Genomic DNA, 21,059 nt, shown 5'->3' with positions numbered 1-21,059 from the left:
ATGTCTCCAACGGATGTTTATACACAGCACATTTCACTTTTCAATATCTTTTGTAAGAAATGCCACAGCCAACATAAATGCCAGGATTTTCATCCAGTGCAGGAATGAGTATCATGTTCTTATAGAAGAGAAAGGGAGGATTCTAAGCATACAAAGCATGTGTTTTTTCTTGTAACGCACACAGCAAAGTCAAAGGTTTGAATCTGGTAGTAACTACAGATATTCATCACTGCAATGTAAAACAACAGCCTTGTTGCTGAAACCAGTGGTACATGCTGATATACAGGCAAATGCTTGGTCAAGCAATGTTCATTGTGTCACAACATCTGTACTACTCGCTCCATGTAAACATTGTTCATGGACTTGACCAGTTTAGGTCGCACATGATTGTGATGGATGTCTGGTGTATGGAGCAATTGCCGGAGCAAGAGAGATAGCTGTGCGCTTGGTTGGCAAACCGCCATTTGAGAGTGGGCTCCATCTTGACTCTGGATGGCTGATTCCTATCTCATTCTCTGTCATTTGCCACAATGGTTTATCTTTCCACTGGAGGCAATACTCGTGTAGCATCCTGAGGTGAGATGATTGTTATTCATACACATGCCTGAGGCATTATACAATGCCCAGGGACCCTAAACGGCCAGTGTATGAGTAAGGAAGCTGGACATGTCATAAAAGAAAGATTGGAGACGGTTACAGAGATCTCAGATAAACAGCAGGTCTGCCACTTCACTCACTATACTCAGCAGCTTTACAAGAATACAAAGAAACTCCACATGAAACATCCAGAATACAAATGCTTGCATACACCTATAAGAAACACAAATGCTGACCTATAAAAAGTCATTTATCTCCTCGTCTATACTGAAGATTTGTATGCAGCACAGTGCACAAGCAGGAGATGAAAGCATGCAATTCACTGGCAATAATAATACGCCTGGTTCTCCGATACATATGTCACACAAAAGCAGTGTCTATTGTGCATACAAAGTCATGCTTTACTTACATTATAATCCAAAACATCAGGCTGATCACACAGAATATTTGTAAATGCATACTGTTGAAATGTTCTTTTTGCCTTCCATAACAACTGAGCTTACAAAAGGAATTGCTGTTACAAACAGGTGGGCAATTCTACTCTCGTTTTAATGTCTTAATGTGAAGCCTGTTACATCGCAAATGCATGGAAGCTCCATGAATAAGGCTTTGCTGACCTTCAATGTACACTGTGCTTTATATAATGGCTGGATAACCTTTGCCCAGCAGGCTAAGTGCCATGAATGCCTTTATGACTCTGTGATGTCAGCAGAGACCATGTACTCTAGTCTCCTCAGGTTTATCGCAGCAGAATGTAAATCATAACATGTGAACAGGTGTGTCAGCTCTCTGTGGAGCACTGCATTCATGTTTATGTGCCAGTAAGTGCAGGCAAACTAAACTAGGCCAGAGGGGGGTCGTGTCCATGGTGACAGCAGCAATAGAGCCAGATGCATGTGAGCAATCCCAGCTACTTGGAGTCATTTTTGGGAGGAGAATACTTCATAGAGTCCACTGATAATCTTATGAGGACTAGTAATATTTTCTTCACTTGGAAGCTCCGTTAGGAGAATAAACACACCTTCATCAGAGCATCTCTTATTTTCTGTCTGTCAGTATTTAAAATGAAATGTATCACCAGAGGACACATAGACCCAAGGGGCTGGATGCACCAACTGGGCTCATGTCTGGTCATAACAAAGCGTACAATTTATCTATTAACATCCCAGTAATGCAACACACCAGGAAAAACTGACATGATATTTTATGCAAAGAAAGGACTAAATTGTATTTGCCAAATTTACATGAAAAGGTTAGATAATTAGAATTTGTTGCAGACAGCATTTCATAAAGTTAACCGTAACTTAAAAATTCACAAAAAAAAAAAAAAAGATTTTTAAGGGAGACTTTAGACCAACATGTGTAACCAGTCAAAAATATTCTTGGCAGATAGGGCCTTAAAATTATATCACAATACTTTAAGGCTATATCGTGAAATGCAATAACTGCCTTGATATTCTTGAAATCTTCTCAGAAGCAGTTTATAAATGTTAATATTATATACATAGGAAACTAAACTCACATAACATAAGCATTGACAGCATGAAGTGAGAATGTTCTCAGTAATAAGACTGCCAGTACTTTAGTTCTGGACCTAAAGGTTACAAGATTACAAGTGTTCCATCTTTTGAATATCACAAAGCTCGTATGTCACACAGTGCATGGAACAGAAAGAATATCCTCAAAAAAGTTTCTACTGCCTTTGGACTCCATGTGCCCATCCATGGCATCTTTTTCGATATAAGAAATGCACCGAGCCCACCAAATGAGGCCTAATGCACAAGCATCATAAAAGACAGTCACCCCAGTGCCTTTAATGCAGCTCTCCAGCGTGGGCTTTCCAGCAGATGATCAAAGCTGGTCCAGACCCGTATAAAGCTTGACTCGGAGGGCAAAGGGGTCCATTGACTCCAGCTCCTGTCCGTTGCCTTTGAGGGCCCAACTAGGCTTTCATTTGCTCTTGCTGCCTCACTCCTATTACCTAGAGTGGATGCCCTGAGAGACGCCTGATGTTTTTCTCATCTTTAAGTGCGAGGGGACAAGGTGTGCTTGGTAAAAACATTTTTTATATATAAATGCTGTAATTTTCTGTACTTTCTACAGGGTTATTTTTTTTAATATATGACTGGTTATGTGGAGTTAAAATAGGAAAGTTTTGGGGTGCAGAAGGGGCCAGGCTCATAGGGGAAGACTGCTGTGTCAAGTTTACCCCTGCTGAGGGACACATGGTGCTCTGGTGCTTTCATGCTCTGGAGGTAAAAGCACTCCGAAATTTGTTTAGACCCAAGACTGACCCTGCGCATGTGTCATTTTGTTGCACTAAGGGATTTTTTTCAAGAACTGGCATCTTTCAAGCTTCTATTATATTCACATGGCCACTGAAGAAAGTGAAACGTGTTCTTCTTTCAGCAGAGCGTCATTTCCATTTCGTGGTTCATCCACAGTACATGCTTGTGTCCAGACGGATTGATTCTTCAGCATGTTTGAGGATTAACAAAAGTTCCTCTAGTTCTCCTGATAAATTAAATATGATATTTTAGCTTTACTTTGGCAAGATCCCTCAGCTCATCTGTCTAACAAAGCAGCTTGTGAGCACAGAATTTATTCTTAGAGGAGTGAAAAACCTGACGTAGTTTTCAGAAATAACAGCACCAGTCTTTGGAGGCGTTTTGTTACCTAGCAACTCGACTGCAAACCTACTTTACACATTAACTAAATAGAATTTGTAGCATGGTCCCAACAGACAGAGAGAGCACAGAAGAGCATCATAACATTAAAAAAAAGGAAACTTAATCCGCCTCATCCACAATGGGAAAAATTGCGTCAGGCACAGGAGGAATTAAAAATCCTCTCTGAAGTTGGGGGAGCGTTGATGAAGCCACGCAGGCAGAAGGTTCACTGGTGTTTGAACACAGCAAACAGACACCTAGAATTACGCTCCCATGTTCAATTTACAAGTGACTGCGAGCCAGCGCAGCATTAAACAAGCATCTGGGTGTTTTGGCTCAGGTCGCCGTCAGCTAGGCAGAGAAATCCCTTTTCCTTTCAGAGGCTGAGCACAGGGATGTGACTACATCTGAGGCCACCTCATTTAAACTGAAATTAAAAAAAGTCGGAAATAAAGTTGGATGATTACAACTCCATTAGCAGAATCAATTGTGCTTAATGTCGTTGTAATCGTTTCCAATGATTAAAGTGTTTGTTGTGTGAATCTAAATAATCACAGACCAGAAAGAAAGAACTGTGCTTTCAGCTTTCAGTACTTTGGATCTTCTAATCATCCATGGTTTTAAGTTTAGTTTCTCTCCTGCATCGCTGTTTGTACATTCAAATTTCTGCTGGTGAAAACCCAGTATTTCCTGATTTTATTGCTTCATAATAAAAGCTTACAGCCACTACCTTTAACCACCATTCAAGACAAGCATGTCATCAGTTAAACACAGGCTTTCAAATAGGTAGAACTGTTGTAATGGAAATGCAAATCCCTGCTGCGCTGCGCTGACATGCAAAGTCAAACTGAGCCAGCACATGTGTATGGAACAGCCCCATGTGTGGCCTTCATAGGATGAAACACCTAAGATGAGCTAATTATGGAGGAGTATTGCATGTGATGAGTACAATGTCAAGACATGAATACAGGGGAAAAAAAGAAAAGTAGATCAAAACCAGCAAATCCATGTCTGAGACTGACATGCTGGTAATGATTTTCAATAGTCTTATTAATCCATCTGAGAGTTTCTGGCTACGAGCTCTCATATGCAAAGTCACGAGCTGAACAGGCATCATCAGCGTGATTGAGTTCACCCCTGTGGTCTGTTCAAATATTTCCCTGCCAGATTAAGTTTGCTAAACACACAATTCAGCGCAATTACGTTAGCCTCGGCGTGTGTCATTACGGCGCTGAGGAAGAGAGATGGGCACAGGCTGCAGTGACAATGAGGGGCAACTAAACTGCTCCAGAGTCAGCCAATCAATCCATTAACAGTCCTATTCAAAGCAGCCTGCAGGCAGGAAGTGAGAGGGTCGGATGTCTGCTGTGCTTAAACTTTTGGATTTACTTCAGAGGCAGAGAACGACTGGAGGAGAAGTACAGAAACCGGAAAAAAGTAAAATAAGTGATAATTAAAACAGAAATATGCCTGAAACAAGTCAGAAACAATATACATTCATATCTGGACTGTTTAGCTTGTATTAGGGGAAACAAGTAAAATTAGCTTACACTCGAATGTCAGACATAAGCTTCTTATTTAATGAGGCAAAGAAGATGAGAAACTCATACTGAAAACATAAGAGGAAGAAAACTAGGAATGTGGAAGCCAGATAGTGTATATAAGACTGCTGTTTATGCTCATCTGTTCTGAATATGCCAAGACTTGTTTGTTCTTCAGGCAGTAGACAGAGTGGCCTTCTTCTAGTCTTTGAATATTTACCAAGCCATAGCTTAATCCCCCAAGAGGAAAAAAAAGCAGCACCCACACTCCTTGAGGAGTGGAAAGAGGGATTAGACCCACAGTCTTTGCCTCACACCTACACACAGCCACACCTAACCACACAAACAGCATTACATATACCCAAAATGTTTCAGCCTCCCCGCGGTGGTTCACAAAACAAATGTTGCTCAGTATTGACATTGACTCGGTCTGAAAGTGCCTCGGGCTGTGATGAATCCGATCCAAGAGCAGTTTAGAGATGCTTTCCTGCCCCAGATATTTCACATAGTCGAGGAGCAGATTAGAAAGCAGCTGCTTTCATCCTGTTAATATGATGCCTACCATCTTTACTGCCACCTTTAGTACATGAGACGATTTGCCTCTTCCTATCAGCTATCAAAAGGTAGGGTAAGCACCGTGGGTCTTTTTCCTTCTCACCAGTTCTCCGGCTCTCAATCACAAAGTACTGAGTTGTGTTCCGTATATTTTCAAGCCTAGAAAATACATCACATCAACAGTTTGTTTCCTTTCATCTGCGTCATAGCAGGGGAGTTTACTCAGTAGCACATCTGTGTTTGGTCCACTTCAAGCAAATCAGGGCTGTAAATAAATTGTACAATCACACATAAGTTGCTTGATAATTGGCCACTGCTGTCATCCATCACGTTTGATTTTGGTGGTTTAAAGAGAGAGGAAGCCTTGTATCACACAGCAGCAAATGTGTCCTTTCATCCCAGAAACACCTACGTTTCGGGGTTATTTTCTGTAATTAGTCTGGATTATTTAGTGTCTACTAATGTGTCTGGTAAAATCCTCCATGGTGCGTTATTTTCATGACCACATGGCTAACAAGCCACTGTCCCCGAGCAAGGTCTTCAAATCATTTGCAGCATTTACAGCCTCCTCCTGATTTAGCCTGCATGAACAGGACCTCACTTCCAACTTCCACCTGGAAGGGCAAACTACATAATGGAGCAACAGTAAGTAGTTAACCTGCTTCCTATACTTCTGAAGTTACCCTCTAATTCTGGTTATTTCTTTTACATTGCACTTTAATGGCTCCTCCTGACTCATTTCTGGTCACAGAAAAATTTAATGAACAAAATGAGACTCATGTTGTGCCCATAGCTTTACAGAGGCCGGGCCTCACCTCAATCACAGATCACGCTGTTGCTCTTTACATCTTTTTTCAGGATTGATTCATGGTGTTCAAACACAGTCAAAGTGAGTAAAATGTTTCACAGGTGTACTTTAAATGTGAAGATGAAAACAAGACAAGACATATATACATATATACGCATATATACATACACACACACACACACAGTTTATATGTATTAACCCTAACCCTCTCACCAAGGTTGCACAGTCACCAGGTTTAATAAACCTTCAACTGCTACTTCTGAAAATTTAAAATAAAACTATTACAAGAAAGCCCACAAAGAATGTGTACTTCCACCATCATCAGGATGCAGATATGCATCAGACTACTCAGAGCGACAGTCATGGGTGCCAGGTTCTTTCTTAAATAAGAGTGGCAGTTTATCAGAAAATAGCAAAAGGGTCTTATCTTAAAATGTAGAAAATCCTTTAAAAAAAAATCCTGGAAACATACCAAAAAACAAATCACTTGTTTCTTAGCGCTTTGCCTGACATTCCAGTAAACGTCAGTTCAGAAAATCTGCACTCTAGTTTTTGCGATGTCAAGCCAACAAACAAACAATTGTGACCACAATAACCCTAACAATTGTATCTTTGAGTACAGACATATTTCTAGAAGGAAATCTCTCTGTATTATCAGTTATGACCAAATATTACAATAGATGCATGTCTATCTGTGGGTTAGTGAGCCATGTTGTGTCTGGTTTTGTCTCTATGAAGTATCCAGCAGTCATGAAGTTGTCTCTCAGGAGATAAACTCAAGCCAGAAAAGAAAACTCGCTTTCAATTTTACACACACCAGGAGCTGCTGGTGCCCTTCTACACTGTTGCTTTTCTATTTCTGCCTGGACACGAACAGAAAATGGACTAATTCTGTCTGTGTAGACATAGTGCACGTCTGTGCACGTAGGGGGTCCAAACTCAATCTGTTCACAGATCAGCTTTTTCTTTAGACATCCCCTTTTCAAACACATACACCGCTGGATGGAATGATGTCTGAATGATCTCCATAAGAAGACAGTGTGAGGTAGAACTACAGCTCTGTGACTACTTGTGTATATAGGGTCTATATGAAGACATGCTGATGTAACAACAGAAAGAATCTGATTTAGGTGCGGAGGTTGGAGCCTGGGTGTATCACAGCGTGTGACAGGCTGAGACATCTCTCATTGATCACCTTTCCTCCCTCCCTTGAAGTGTTAGGTCACAGGTTTTGTTACAGTGCATGTATTTCAGTGAGTGAATTAAAATTTCAAATTTTTACAAAATAAGTTGTTGTTTAAATTGCTTTTGAATTAATTAATGAAGTTAATGGATTGATTATTACATTTGTTTCACCGTTTTTCATTATCGAAGCAGGGCTTCTGGCAACTATTCCAAATTCATCCAGTTTTCTAAGAGTGCAGCTGTTTTTTATTCCTACAGATGTATGCTAATTTTGTGAAACACTTAACTAATGAATTTGACAGCCCTCCAAAAAAAAAAGAAGAGGAAGACAGCTGAGCTCATGCAATATCAATGAGCCTTGCATTCATCTCTCTACGGAGAGAAGCAAACAGGGTCCGTCTTTTGTATATGTCATATCTCCTCCAGCCCATGGTGACCGCAATGTGTCTCAGACACTCTGGCTCATAAAGGACAGATCGACACCAAGGAGCCAGGGGAATTGGAGCATTGTGGGAAATGGCTTCCCTGTGGCCATTTTGAACACGCCAGGCCATCTTCCCCCATGTGTTGTCTTCTCTTAAGCTGATCCAGAGGGGACTTTTTTCTCTCTCTCACTCTGTAAGGATCATGGAGCTGCACTGACAGAGACAAGCCATCCCATCTGATGGTTACTAAACACTGCGTGGCAGCCTCAAGCACACACCAGAGTCACTGGAGAAATACTACTCTATATATTTAGTGCAGTACTTTAAATGCATTGAAGTAACACTGTACTGCTCCATGGCACACCAAACATGTGAGAGTCCCTGGGTTATCTTATTACCTCATTTCACTCACAAGAGTCATTTAAAATTAGGATTATAACACATTTCTGTCAGTTTTTCTCAGAAATTCCTTGGCCTACCTATGACATGAAATGTTGCCTTCCTGATGTCACTCCACCATTATCAAATAGAAGGCTCACATTGATTCAATGAACAAAGCCGGAAATGAAATAGAAGCACGGCATGAGATTAATAAGGGGAACAGGGAGTGCTGCTGTCTGTCCTGACTGAAAGGAAACATGGCTGGATGCTAACCTTGACAGCGGAGTAGGAGGATTTCATTTTGTGCCAGAAGACTGAATGACAGTGCTACTGATAGAAGTCTAGTCCGCTCTGGGAGATATTATCATACTTATGAGAATAGAAATGGTGACACATGTAGTTTTAAAAATGTGCTTTGACTCCACTTCCCATTGACTCTACTCATGTCTTATTCTTTGGATCTTTGGGTCTTTCATCAAATATATAATAAAGGGTTCAAACTTACTCACCACCATCTTTGTCAACATTTGTACATGTGGACTGATACCATGTCCACCAGTTAAATAAACAAAAAGACAAAATATTTAAACACCACAGCTATGCTTGTGCTTGTAGCTAAATGCTAACATCACCATGCTAGTGTGAAGAGAATGACAATGCTGACATGATGAACTTTAGCAGTATGATATTAGACATATTCATCATCTTAGTTTAGTGTGTTAACTAGCTAACATTTGCTTGATAGAACTGAATATAAAGTACAGCTGAGCCTGATGGGGATTAGTTGTTAATTATGTAGGTATCTGGTCATAAACCAAAGTACTGGACAAATGAAAATCATTCATTTAAAATTTGCATCAATGAAGTACTCAGGAGCTGGTTAGAGCTATAGTTTATCACACAGACTTAATAATGACATCTTGTCAGTCATGAGTCACTCCATCATGTACCCTGGAAGTCAGACTGTATTAATGAGTGACAAATTATAACAAATTCAAACTTTACTAAGCTCATACATCTACAAATACATACGCATACTGTTTTAAATGTTTGAGCAGTAAAATATAAGGTACAGACTAGTTTATTACTATTCTGCACTACATAATAACTCCTCAGCACTAAGCCTACTCACTCTCTCAGAGGGAGTTTGAGTGAGAGTTTGTAAATCGAATGAGACGGTTGTCAGTCCCCATGAGCTGATATTCACCGGTACAGTCATCACCTCTCTCTAAGTATGAGCTGTAAGGATTATATTAGGAGTCAAGGAAAAACTTCAGCAAAAGCTGAACTACCAATAATATAACTTTCCTTGTATATATGACTCAGATAACCTATAGCATCTACAAAAGTGCACTTTGCAGCAGCTACGTATTTGTTTTTAAGGTAAAGTGAATTTCATATTGACACAGTTTTCTCTGCTGTCAGCACACCGACCCAGACAGCTCTGTAACCTCCTGACATTCTAAAACTCTACAAAATATGGGAAAATTTGCAGACATTAACAAAAAGTGCTGCCAAAACAAGCACCACATTACTAAATGGAACAGAAGTCTTTTAAAATTCCCCCCATAATTATGTTTACTGTAAGAGATGGGAAAATTAATCAGTTCTGTAAAAAAAAAAACTAAATTGTGTTGCTGGAGGCACTTCCAGCTTGTTTTATATCACATAGATGTGAAAGCATGTCTGTTTTTTCTTGTATTTTGGACCACAGGGAGCTCGGGGGATTAGTGGGACACTAGGAAACAGCCCTTTTTGGGGATTATCAGTGGTTGTTGAACATGAAGCACCCTTAAAGGAGGAATAAAGGCTCTACAGAATGACTCCCCTCAAGCAAAATGTGGAAACATGGTACACTTGAATTTTAACCCAATCATATGGCATGAAGGGTGATTAATATGCCTGCTAATGGGAGGAGGCCGAGACATCTCTGGATGTGAGATCAGGTACGAGGCGTAAACAGCAGTGCACACTGGCAAGTGGAGGTGGGAAGAGCACAGTGCATCAATCACTGGTGACAGCTGGGACAGACACGGGGAGCTTCATCATCGAGAGAGGAGTGGGTGCTCCACTATGTCAAATCAGACAGTGCTAATTAGTAATTTCTGCAAATCTATGCCTCTTACCAGGAAGCAAGCAAAACCTTTCCAGCTATGCTGCATAAATAGATATCGGAGAAATATTTTTCCACCTAACAGCAAAACTGTTTATTAGTGCTCATCAGTCCCCATATGTTAAGTAATAGCAGCAGTAAATCTGTACTCTAAATCTAGTGATTTTTATACAACCTGTAACCCATTCTTTCTTCAACATCGGGGACTGTAGCTCACATATAAATATTCAAATTGCCACATAACATTATCTTTTCATTTCTATCACCTCAATGTTCAGCAACTTTTTTAAAAAAGTAACACATCTATCCACCCATTATCTATTATTGAGTAGGTATGACAGACAGGACTCAGACAAAAAGTTTCTTGTCTTTTTTCCAATAATTCCCCATTGAGATTTTTCTGTAGTTGCTCAAGTAAAATATAAACCCAGCAGTTATACATGTGTCCCAGCTCTTCATCTAACAGCTCCTTCTTGTTCCATTACTCCCACAGCTGCATTTTTGAAAAACGATAGCTGTTAAGTACTAAACTCACTAAACACATTGCATTTCCTGAGACCAGCCAACATGTGTTGTCACTGTTGAATAGCAATTAAATGCTTTAATGTGAAGATGCAGCTGTAGGAGATATTCATCTTGTATTAGCAGTAAATTAACCTTAACATTCTACAGATAGTGAGCATTGTGTAAAAAGCCCAGTGTCATCAGTAACTCCAGTCTTCTCACAAGCTTGTTAGGTGATGGAAAAACTGAGTCACCGTGGTAACCCTAACACCAAGGTGACTTCTTCAAGCTGAGACCAATTTGGCCCAGTGGGTACTGAGCCAACCCCCAGGTGTTCCCTGGTTTCATTTATCCAGGTGAGGTATAAAACTTGATGTGTTGCATGCAGAGCACACTCATACACCAGTATAGTTTAACCATTTTTTTTTTTTTTAAATTTATTTTGAAGTTATTTTAACAAAACAAACAAATCCTACTCCTCACTGACTCCAGTGTTAACCCAGTGTTTGTTTTGGGCAAATTCAGATGTCTGCGAGGTAGCTGTTCACTAATTTGAATTTTATTAAACCTTTCAAATGAATTCTATGTTAAAATGTGTTTATATTTACTTTTGAGAATACTGTCAAGCTTCTCTGTCTCACTGAAGTGTGTTCTGGGAAAACTTACACTGGTGTGTAAATGTTCCCTGTGCAACATGTGTATTTTGCATTAACATATTGTATTTACATATGCAGACATTATGTTCATTTGTGTAGGCGTTTATAATTATTCCAGCCCCAAAACAGTTGTCCTCCAGTCCACTCTACCGAATAAGAAGTCAACACAAATGTGGACTGGTAGTACATCATGTATAGAAAAGGCTAATGCCTCTCATCCTCTTGACGGAATGGCCACTCTAGTCCTTCTGATCACAGCTGACTTTACTCCATTGAATTAGCATAGAGCCTTCTGGGCTACAGGCTCAGGGGCCATGTTGGAGCTCAGTGGTGAATATTAGATTGCACGCCTCCAGATCTCATTAAAGGAAGCAACAGGACAATGTCTGCATCTCAAATGAGACCAGGGGCCATCAGGCATCCTGACTCCCTGTTGGATTTACTGATTTGATTGATATTGTGTGTATGCGTCAGGGGCAAAACAGGAGGGTAAGATGTCCTTTTCACCAAATATAATTAGGCCAATTTTACAAATCACAATTGGGGGGGAAATTGGAAATTGGGATTCTACAGCATGCTGTAAATAGCCAACATAATACCATCCATTACATACACAGGCCATACAGTTTTTGAGAGGCTAGTGGCCAGACACTTACAATATCTTCAGTTGGTGGGCGTTCTTTCTTCCTGTCCTCCTTGGCAGGTCACTGAAAAAAAACATATCATTGTGTCAGTGTCATTAACTATAAAAACATCTTCTTTTAAGGTATAAATTGCACAGAGAAATACAGCACAAGCAGATGAAAAAACATCATACAACATACCAGTCATTCAGCCAATATATTTCACCCAGAATCTAAGGTACAATCTAATTAAATGTGTCAAATGAGTCCATGAAGACGTATGAATAAGGCTTTGCCGCTAAATTAAATTAATGGGTCAATTTAGATTTTAACAAAGATGTCCAGTATTGCGCCTAAAGCAGTAGTTCATCGTGGTTAACCAGTAGCCATTAATTAATATCATTCAGTAGCTGTAACATTTCCCAAAGTCCACTTTTAAGTGAAAAGAAGTAGGCTTATACTCCAGAGAAGTGGAATGAAAGCCCATAATAGGCCATTTACTGTAATTCATCTACTGCTGGTCTGAGAAAGTGTCATCCCATTTTCATGACAATGGACAGTGATTGGTTGATGGTTGATGATGGTTGACGTTGTAACGAGTGTTATTGGTGTATATCAACAACACAAACCAATTCTGCATGGCAAAGCTTGTGATTTGAGCTGTCAAAGCAAAAGTCTGTTTATATCTAGATCCTTTTTTTCAAGAAGAAATTGTGATGTTATGGCAGTAAGAGAGAGAAGAAAAGATTATTTCCAAGAGGAGGTGACTGGATGAATCTAGAAAAACAAGTTTTATGTAATCCGTAACAGAGAGATGGGACAAGTGCAATACCTTGCCTCTTCTTTTATAATGCGTTTTCTGGCTTCCCAATATCAATTCTACTTCACAACTGGAAACAATACTTAAAGTTCCACAATCTCCTGCCAGTGAATTAGGAGCACAGTAGGCATGAAATTGAGCTGAAATAATTAGGCTTTCAATCAACTGGTTTGAGTTTCAAACACTTAGGTTTTTATAATAAAAGCTTGGCTTCAACCCAGCTCCAGTCCTCCACTTATAAATGTTAATAAGTCTTACAATAAGTGCTGACAGAAATTATTGGTCTCATTTGCAGACAGCAGATGGCACACCATAAAGATGTAATACATGAACAGCATCCATATGCTGAGCTGTATTGGGTTCAAAGGATAAACAAGCTATAAGAATCAGAAGTCACCACTAGTCTATTTCTTTCCCTGCCTATAAATTCACAGATGAGAGAGTTTCTTCACAAGATCTTTGACAGTTCAATCATGTGATGAAATGGTAGAAATACATAAAAAAAAACAATAGATGTCAGTGTTTATAACCCTGGCAGGTTTCTTGGAGACCAGCCCAATAACACGTCAAACTATAAGAAACTTCAGGTTGTATGAAGTACTTCAGGCACTTTGTTGAATTAAGTCCATATTAAGTTTAACCTTAAAGAAAGGTCATATATCATCACATATCCAACTCAGTCAACCTGAGCAGGCACAGAGAAACAGGCTAAAAGTATTTCTTAATAGGCCCTCGGAAGTTCTCTGCTGTTAAAGACAAATCCGAGGATATTTTTGGGATTAGGGTAGCCAGGAGTCCTTCAGAGAGGTGAGGTGTTACCCTCCTAAATTAGATTTAAGTGTGGTGACCAATATCACACCATGGCAGGGGGTGTAAAATTTCCCTTCCAGTGGCAGGACTGAAAACTTCACTCATTAGTGCAGTAGTTTTCAAGTTCCTTTCATAAATTGGATGAGTTCCAAAAAACCAAAAACATACACCAGTATTTATTCTTCATTTTGTGGATATATATATATATATATATATATATATATATATATATATATATATATATATATATATATATATATATATATATATATATATATATATATATATATGAATAAGAGAGAGAGACAGAGAGAGAGAGAGAGAGAGAGAGAGAGAGAGAGAGAGGGAGAGAGAGAGAGAGAGGGAGAGGATGTTTTGTCTATTGATTGCTAATGGCAGAAAATCAGTACCAGATCTGGCCGGCTGTCTTCCAAAAGATGATGCAGCGAAACATATAAACAGCCGCTAATTAGAGGCTGATATTTACCAGTAGACAGCAGGAGGGCTTTGAAAGCCAACTCAGTGCTTTTACTCAAAAGGTGTTTTGTGAATGTGCAACAGTCGTGGGATTGAAAAACAAACACCTCACTGTCTGCCCAAAGGGATATATGTTCCTAAAATAGAGTCCAAATGCTCAGGGATACTCGTCGGCCTCACTGGTAGCCATTGATACCCAATATGCTAGGTGAGGAGGGCCTAAAGACATTTCTATTTTTACAGTGGTATGGTCAAGAATAGATCCTTTACCTTTACAGATGGGGACTCAGAGCCCCACAGCTAAAATCCACAGCAGGAGGCCTGAAAAAAAGATGCCACTGCACTTGAATCACTTACAGGGAATGCCCTTAAATAAACCAAAGCTGTGTTCATCACAATACTAAATGCGTAAATATGAGTTTGTTGTTGCTATTCATAAATATTGTGCCTATCAAAGAGAGAACACCATGATTGATTTTACGGCAAAGAATGGAATATGGTTAAAAAAGAAACGGGGGGGGAACTGTAGTTACACATTAAGTGAGGGTTAAGAGAGGTTGCCTAAATACACTGGAAAGACATTTCAGACATTTCAGCTATTTCTAAACTGTCATGAGGTAACAGAGTAAATACATTTGGCAACATGCTGAGTGTGTGTCTTTCCTTTTCCTAATCCTGAGGAGGAAATGCTCATAAAATGCTTGGCTGTGTGTTTTACCCTATTTCATGGCTTACATGGCTATTGCACCATCACAACTTTGGCAGCCTGTCTTTCAGCTTTCATATTCAAAGAAGCCATTTCATGCTGCCCTGCCTTTACTCTAATATCCCCAGCAAACATTCATCCTGGGAACCTGCTGGAGGTGGGCTCAAACATTATTATTGTGGAGGTTTCATTGCTGATCTGTGGACCGAAGCCATCAGTTTCATCAGCAGCAGAGTGACCAAGCCAGCTGGAGTGGGAGTCTCTTTTCATGTTATGTCCTTACTAAGGTCCTTTTCAGGACTCTTTGTTTAAGCAATCCCACCAAACATGGAAGTATGAACTGTTTCAGTTTCAATTAAACCAATATCTGTTTATTTTATTGGTATCAAGTTCTGTCAACATTATGCAAATTCCTTTAACAGTTACATAGCAGTGATCTGACGATTATGATTAATAACTTAACTGTGCTAAACTACAAGTAATATTTAATATAAATGTAATGACTTTATTGAATATGATAGAGAGTTAAATGCACAGTATGTAATTCCAACTGTTAAAAGTAACTCAATCAAAACAATGAAGAAAAAAAAACCTGACCTGAGTCATACCTGGCCTGACCAAGAGCTCAGAGATTAATATTACATTTTTGGGATTAAAAATCAAGTTTATCATTTTGACTGCAGCAGCATTCCATGGAGGTGACATCCATTGTTGGATAGTTTAAGTTCTGTTATGTTGACTGAATAGGAGCTGGAAGGTCCTGTCAAGGAGGCCAGTTAGATTAAATGTTGACTGATATTGTGCTTTAAATCAAGATACCAGTTATTGTATGTGGTTAACGTTAAATTTAGAGTCATAAATACAAATACCTAAACCTCTGACACTCTGAAAAAAAATACATGTACCTCATCATCATAGAAAATTAATTTGCAAATTAACATATCACACACAGAAAATATCCTTATAATTTACTACAACAAACTGAAGAGTGATGAAATACCTTTTGGTCACCAAGACCGGTGGTCCAGCACGCTCAGCAGCACATATTACATGACTGTATCACATTCCTCTTAGATTCAAATATCTGCAATTGAGATGAACAACTCTCCATCCCACCCTGTAGTTATCTTGCTCCTCTAGACAATACATCAAATATTATCGGGTGTACACAACACTACAAACTCATATGGACTAGAATGGTCAGTCTCGTGAAAAACACGAATACACAATAGCTCAGGCTCATATTGGTGTTTGGTGTTTAGATCTCAGTATCTATTTAATAAGAAGCTGAGGGGACCAGTGTTTAAGGAACAATGATAGCCCCTCTGTTTGGCGGCAGGGCGCAAAGCCAATATCCGGTATGGAGATATTACCCCTGAGAAGGAGAAGCCTTCATCATTCTGAAAATCTTCTACCATCTCCTTAGAGTTTGAGGGCTGGACGGAGCCACTTCCATTGTTTTTCTGAAGCTGGTTGCTTCCTTCCCACCAGACAGGCAGCCTTGACAACAGCCAGTTCTGAGGCATACTTGAATTTGGCTCAAAGAACTTGGCAGACGAATGCCAACCAGGCTGTTAGAAAACAGCCAAAAGATGAATACACCTCTATTCTGCCAAACCTTTGCACAAGGGCACTTTTTGTGGGATGTAATAAGACTGCCATATGACACTGTCTGGTATCCCCTCCTGTTTTTGAGCTGTGAACATATCATACGTGACTAATGTCTTGTTTTGTATGTAGAGTGACAACTGGAGTTTACATCTCTCTTCTCCGGAAAAAGGAAATATGTGGACCAGTACATGATGTTTTGTTACTGCTGACATGGTTGTTATGGATAGTTACGTAAAAACAAATGACAGCATGGAATATCTATATGTATCCAGTTTAACACATATGTCTGGTCTTTCTTTCCAATTTCAGTATTTGGTATGGATCATTTGAGGACTGGCAACTTTATTCGTTCCAAATGATTATAGTTTCAGGCAAGAAACCTTCTTCAACCTGTATTCTGGCGTGGATTTTCCCAGAATACACGTTGGACAAGGGCACCTTGCCTGAAACTACAATCATGTGGCCAGAATGGATTCAGCCCTCTGTACTGAAGCTATATATATTTACATATTATATACACGAGTTTGCATTCCTATTTGTAATGACAATCTGAAAGAACTCAACAGAACATGACTAAGTGAGAAATACAAAAAGTATTTACTCCAGCCAGGAGGAACAATCGAAGGACAGACTAAAACTCCACAATCATAAACAAGCTTTGGTCAGCGAAGGTCAAACATGTTTTTTCTGATTAAATACACCATCTGTCCAAAGCAAAAAGGTAGTCCTTGTTGCCTGCACGCACAAGCCCAGGACAGAAACTCAGAACTGGCATCTAAGTAAAACAGATATTTAACTAAAGCAGAGCCAAGTCTGAATCCCCCAGAGCAAACATTGTGAAACCAGCACCTCCAAGAAGTCTCGTAGTGCTTACAAGCAGAAACACGGGGGTAATGACTAGCGAGACAAGCTCCCTGAGAAGCACTTACAGGTTCAAGCTTATAACTGATATGTTTTCTCTGAAAGAAAGTTGAGCATTAAAAAATGTAGAATTATTTTCTCCCTTATATCAGCATCGGCTCCAAAAATAGACTATTGGTCGGGCTTTAGTCTACAGCACTATTATGATGATGCTAGTGATGGAATATGTCCTTTTTTATGGATTTTCATGATAAATAACCCTTTGTCGTTGAACCTTATCATTAAATTAGTTTTTGTGCTATCCCTGGGCTTTCCTGTGAGGTCTTTTCTCCCCACTCTGAGGTAATAGCATTCAAACTCCATCTCTTTTGAGGATTAACAGTGAACCCACATAAAAATGGCCCAGCAAAACTCATTTTTCTCCACATCTAGTCAGCTCTGCCTCTGTCTGTTGAGGCGGTAAGAATAATTAAATGTTTTGTTTGCTTTGTTTTTTTGTGCAAAGGAGAAAGGATGAGTCTCTGCTGTCAGTTACTGTATGATCTGTTGCTCCAGTCTGGCCAGGCCTGTCAGTCAACATTTCTCTCTCTTGACATCAAAACATTTGATAATCAGGCCACTACAGATGCTGGAGAGGGGGGAGAAAAGAGGAACAGCCTGGTACGCTGTGCCTACTAATTATGCTGCCTGAGATGTCTCTTTGTCATTGGGCTAGATTGCATGACATTTAACAATAAATTGCATTTTTGCCCATTTACTTGTGCAAGGGTAACAATCAAAACTGAATGCCTGCAAATGAAAAATGAATATGTGACAGGAATATATGAAACAGGCGTATCCAGCGAGGCGCGTCTATGGCTTTGGTTTGATTGTCTCCAGGGAGAACATAGGCTGATGAAAACAGAATTGTCACTTTGATTATGGATATATGTTTCTTTGGCAAACATATATTTACTGTTCAAGCCACTGAAGGCTTTGCCAGCGCACTACTCTGGGTGTAGGTGGAAGACAGTTGATAAACGAAACTACGAAGCTGCTGGCAGGCATACACACATCCATCTGAAGAACATTTTTATACCAATCTGGAGGGCGTGTTTTCTCGTAGAGGCACTTTGATTGGTCACAAGGGGCCAGAATTACTTAGGAGCACTTTTTGAGATGTTTTCCTGTGATGGAGCCAGAAAATAGCCATTACCTTGGAGCCACAGACATCCTCATCAAGAACATTACTCCAACCCAGCAGAATGGAGCAAATTGTGAGCACTCAGCATTAAGTAAATGATGTAAGCCTATTAAGGGTTGGAGTGAATAAAGTGAAATGTTTTTCTGTTGTATAAATGAAACGTTGTTTGGGTATGGTCGAGAACTTCAATAACCGTCTGGGTAGAGTGGAATGCCCTTGAAGCTGGCACTCAAATCAGACAGCATAATAACATTCAGATGGTCTCCCTGCATGATGATGACACAGCACTGGCAAGCCCTGCCTCTCCGGTGCTCTGTCCTTGAATGATAAAGCCTTTACCCCTTACATTTACACAGTTAGTTCGACTTCAATCACAGGCATTTCTGCTCGGCGTCTGCTGAAAAGAAAGAGAACGTAACAAGTACTAGACTTGCATCCATTACTGCACCTGAGATACATGACTCACTCGTCATGCAGGAGCTGAAAGGTAAGCAGACTTTGCATAACTTGATGCCTCACATGGTTTATTGGAGGAGACAACCATGACCGCGTGCAGCTTTCAGCCAGGCTCACTGGTCACCTCTGGTCAGGATGACCCACTTCGAGACAAACATCGATCAAACACTGTTTAATTTGAAATGGAGCATCTTAAGTCTCCGCCAGTCTGGGTAAGCTGTTTAAGGCAATGCTCTTAGGATTACATCCAGATCCATAACACAATTCCTTGAGACACAATCTGTCTTTGTTCAAGTGATACACTAATAGACTGCAAGAGAGCGAGCTAAACCCAGATTTCTGATGAGATATTTTATAGATTCACAGAACACGAACCAATCTTGAAAGTGGATCAAATACTCTTTGAACTCTCCCTACTCTCTGCTTAAGGTTGATCAGGACTCAATCCTCTCATGCAACACAATCAAAGTGAATGACAGCACTCAGAGTGTGCACTCTGGATAATCATGCAATCAAACTGCATTATTTGCCTTCCACAGGTGCAAAGAGAATGTGGAGCATTTGCCATCGATGATAATTTGAGTCGTATTTGGCTCGTTCACCTCAACAGATCTCTGCGGAAATCATTACTCTGTGATGAGGGGGTTGTCTTCATATTTGAACGCTTGGTAATGGCATGTTTCAGAGTGTGATTTCAGTCATAACAACTCTGTAAAGGACTTACGCATCTTATTATATTATTAATGCATAAACTACCCTGTCCATCCCTCAGGCCATAATCACCTGATGTGGTTGCAGTCCTGCAGTCAGTGCTGAAGAAAATTCCATCTATGAAAGACATCTTTCATCTTCAGAATATTATTTTGTCTGAGTAAGAGGCATAGAGTGAATGCAATATATTTTTTTAAAGTTCATACATAAATGACCAGCTTTAAAACATTGATTTCAGTTTATCATCCATGTTATTGTATTAAAGACATGGCATTAAAGCTTCATGATGGAAGCTAATTAAGAACGGAACGTAATTCTGTCTTGGCAGAACAAGACAACCTTTCTGATGTTAATGTGAAAATGGGCATTGTTACCGCATGCAGATGGCACATGAATATCAAGTCGAGAAGAAAAGAGAAAGATCTCACTGAGCAGAAGTCTTTTTGCCAACGTAGACTTTACCAGCCCTGTTTTAACGGTTGCTAGGCAACACTCATTAGTGTGCTCCAGTGATATAGATAGAGTCTGGGAGATTGCAAGCATGAACCCTAAGTTGCACTTGTGTTCAGAGGCAATTAGATCCCTTTTGTGGCAGTTTGGGGACAAATACAAACACCTGACATACTGCTCATGTGAACCTAAATATAACCAGTATAGCTAAATGTTAAATCATATTTCTAAAAGTTTCAGAAATAGTTTAGAATTAGTTTTCATTTCTGCTTTGAACATTTATTTTTTAATTACATATCACATTGCTGCACTTTGATGTTCTGAAAATTGCAGGAATTTATGTCAAATTCATTAAAAAATCTTTTTGATAAGAAATCTGTATGTATGTAGTATCTACAGTTTTGTTTAACTTGCATTATAATTTGATCAATAACCCCCCATTACATCAACAGTAGCAGAGCACTGACACCACCACAGTCATCTGGTAAATCAAAAGTTTTCCGTGCTATCTTCTTTCAATGAAGAAATAGTTCAGTTCTAATGTAATTGATGCTATAGCAGCATCTATGCTAACCGTTTGAGAAGCAGCCATAGTTGTTTGCTTGCTGCCTCACAAATTAAACCAGCAAGCCCTTGCTGTAAAATGTCATATACTGCCAAAGGAAATGCCTGTCCAAATATAGTTTTACACCACCATAGTTTACCATGGTTTATATTACCTTGCTCAAAATATGAGGATGATTCAAGTTTCAAACTTTAATTTGTGGATCACTAAACTTAAGTTGATGTTTCCACTTCAGTTCAATTTGCTCCTGCCAACTTCATTTAAAATGTTTCATTTTGTTTCAAGAGTAATGTTTAAACCTCACCCTGTGGTTATGCTAACTAAGTGTATATTTGGTTGATGGAGGAAGTGT

At 39.5% G+C, this 21,059-nt stretch overlaps 1 protein-coding gene across 7 annotated transcripts in view; it reads right to left on the bottom strand.

Annotated features, from left to right (window-relative positions):
* The window catches only part of syt1a (synaptotagmin Ia), a 173,140-nt gene that overhangs the window by 105,696 nt on the left and 46,385 nt on the right, over positions 1-21,059 (bottom strand). For 6 of the 7 annotated variants that reach the window (XM_037121618.1, XM_037121624.1, XM_037121619.1 and 3 more), the window contains one exon: positions 12,091-12,141. The gene's annotated coding sequence lies outside the window, so the exon portion shown is untranslated. Of the gene's footprint in view, positions 1-12,090; positions 12,142-14,434; positions 14,486-21,059 lie in introns of all 7 variants that reach the window. The other variant, XM_037121620.1, reaches the window with a different exon arrangement.

Source organism: Acanthopagrus latus, chromosome 14 (assembly GCF_904848185.1).
Source record: "Acanthopagrus latus isolate v.2019 chromosome 14, fAcaLat1.1, whole genome shotgun sequence".
Taxonomy (NCBI): Eukaryota; Metazoa; Chordata; class Actinopteri; order Spariformes; family Sparidae; genus Acanthopagrus; species Acanthopagrus latus.
The sequence above is the reverse complement of the archived record's forward strand: the minus strand, read 5'-3'. Positions and strand labels throughout refer to the sequence as shown.